The sequence below is a fragment of the Orycteropus afer genome, unplaced genomic scaffold, assembly GCF_000298275.1.
Source record: "Orycteropus afer afer isolate SDZICR_OR568_19922 unplaced genomic scaffold, OryAfe1.0 scaffold00505, whole genome shotgun sequence".
In the NCBI taxonomy this organism is placed as follows: domain Eukaryota; kingdom Metazoa; phylum Chordata; class Mammalia; order Tubulidentata; family Orycteropodidae; genus Orycteropus; species Orycteropus afer.
Window position 1 is genome coordinate 1,611,199 of NW_006922092.1, and position 2,931 is coordinate 1,614,129.

The window sequence follows — 2,931 nt, forward strand, 5'->3', positions numbered from 1 at the left end:
CCTAGAGAAGGGTATCATGTTTGGTAAAGTGGAGGGTCAAAGAAAATGAGCAAGCCCCTCAATGAGATGGATTGGTACAGTGGCTGCAATGATGAGCTCAAGCATAGCAAGGATTGTGAGGATGGTACAGGACCAGACAGTGATTCCTTCTGTTACACATAGGATCACCATAAGTTGTAGTCAATTCGAAGGCACCTAATAACAACAACATGCTATAAGGAAAAAGATCTTTAAAAAAAAATTTAACTGGTAATTCTGGAGAAAGAGGACTCTGAATGTCTTCCAAATACCTTAGCCCAGAAAAATAAACTGATTTGAAAGGAAAAGGAGGAAATTTCCCTGCCCTACCCCACCTTTGTAATAGAAAGCTAAACTTTTCAGTCCATCTCACCTGTTTTTATTTGGTCTGTATTCTCTATGATTCTATAAGCTTGGAGCCATGGTAATTAAATATTTAATTTCTGTAAAATGGAATGAATAGAAAATATTATGTTTAAAATCTCTGGTTACACCCTAATGCCATTTATATGAAAACATAAAGGAGGAAGTTATTCATGTCTAACCACAGTTTCCAGAGCCTGAAGGTAACCTGAAGGATGTTACCTCACACTTAATTGATTCTTCGAGTTAGAGCTTGATTTTAGCTGCCTGGAAACTTGAAATTGTGTTTGCCTGATTGAGACAGGGTTCAGTCAGCTTGGGTTGAGTTGCTGCAATAGAAGGAATATGTTCCCACACATAAAATCATTGAAAAAAAAAAACAACAAACTGTAAAGCATTGTAGAAGTACTATGAAAAGAGACCTGCCAATTTCACCAATCCTTCTGTGCCTTGGGCCACTTTTTCTGTAGTTTTTCAGCTTACGTAATACATTTTTATCTTTTCTGCATACCTCTAAACATTGCCTTAGGATTTTTCTCTACCTTAAACATCTTGTATTCCCATGTTGCCAAAAAAATTCAGTGATTACAAATTACTTTTTTTTTTGGATCACAGAAACCTTAAAAAATCTAATATATTCTTGAAGAAAATAACAACGAATTGCTAAGTAAGCAAAAATTTGAAACTAACTCAAATTTATTATAAATCACTGGAAATATTATTATAAAAAATAATAGCATCAATGCATCTGATTTTTTCCATAAATTTCTTCAAATTTTACTATAAAATATAAAACCAGCAAGACCTCACAGACATTATTCTAGCCAGGCAGGGTTTCTTACGTGGTTTCTCTTTTTTCCTTCTATACTTCTTAATAAAAAGTCAACCTTATATCAGGAAATAGCAGCTGCAAACACCCCAAGCACATCTGTGCATTTATAGAGATGCAGAACAGTAGAATAACTTTAAACATCACTAAAACCTCGTGGCATTAGAACTGTGGATGGAATTGAAACATGAAAAAATCCATAGACTGTATTCCAAATCAAATACTGAAGATTTAGAAATTAGGTTCCTTATAACGAAGTTATGTCAAATTCAGACATAGCAGATGCATTCCTTGCTTGCTGAAACTGAAGAAGTCTTGAAATACTTACTGATGAAGATCAAACACTATAATCTTTAGGATGGATTACACTTCAACATCAAGAAAACAAAATTCCTCACAAGTAGATCAATAAGCAACATCATGATAAATGGAGAAAAGATTGAAGTTGTCAAGGATTTGATTTTACTTGGTTCCACAATCAGCATTCTCAAAAGCATAGTCAAGAAAATCAGATGACATATTGCAATTGGGCAAATCTGCTGCAAAAGACTTCTTTAATGTGTTAAAAAGCAAAGACGTCACATTTAAGACTAAGTTGCACCTGACCGAAACCATGGTATTTTCAATTATCTCATATTCATGTGAAAGCAGGAAAATGAATAAGGAAGACTGAAGAAGAATGGATACATTTGAATTGTGGGTTGGTGAAGAATATTGAATATATTATGGACTGCCAGAAAACAAACAAATCTGTTATGGAGGAAGTACAGTCAGAATGTTCTTTAGAAGCAAGAATGGCCAGACTTTGTCATCAGTCCCTAGAGAAGGATGTCATGCTTGGTAAAGTAGAGGATCAGCGAAAAAGGTGAAGACCCTCAATGAAATGGATTGACACAGTGGCTGCAAAATGGGCTCAAACATAGCAAAGAATGTGAGGATGGTGCAGGACCAGGCACTGTTTCGTTCTGTTGTTCATAAGGTCACTATGAGGTAGATGGAACCAACTCAGTGGCTCCCACAAACAACAACAACAGACACACTCCTTACCAGAAACTTTACTAATGTAGCCATAAACCATAGAGTGATTATAACAACTTTGATCCAGGATTTCACTTATACATTGGCAAACCATTAGTATTTATTATGGGCTGGCTTTGTGGTCTGTATTATACATTTTTTTAGAAATATTACTCTTACCCTTTCTCTGCCTTTATCCTTCTTTATCTCTGTATCCATCTGTCTGTCCCACAATTATCAGTCTCAAGTTGATTAACAAGAAGACTGTACGTAAATTTATATATTTCTGGATCACTTAGTATTTCTCTCCTTATATGCCCTCTTTTCAACTCCCTTTTGTTGGTGTTGTTGTTAGGTGCTGTTGAGTTGATTCCAACTTGTGGTGACCCTGGGTACAACAAAATGAAACACAATCTGGTCCTGTGCCATCCTCAAAATATTTGCTATACTTGAGCCCATCATTGCAGCCACTGTGTCAATCCATCTCATTGAGGTCTTTCACTGACCCTCTGCTCATGAAGTAAGATAATCTCTCTTTAGAGATTGTCAAAATTAAAATATCTGGACACCAGTGCTCTTTGCAACACTTTTCACAATAGCTGAAATGTGGAAACGACTAAAATGTTCACCAATAAATGAACGATAAACTAAATGTGTACATACACACAGTAGTGCCTAAGGCACTTGACTGCTGACCAGAAGGC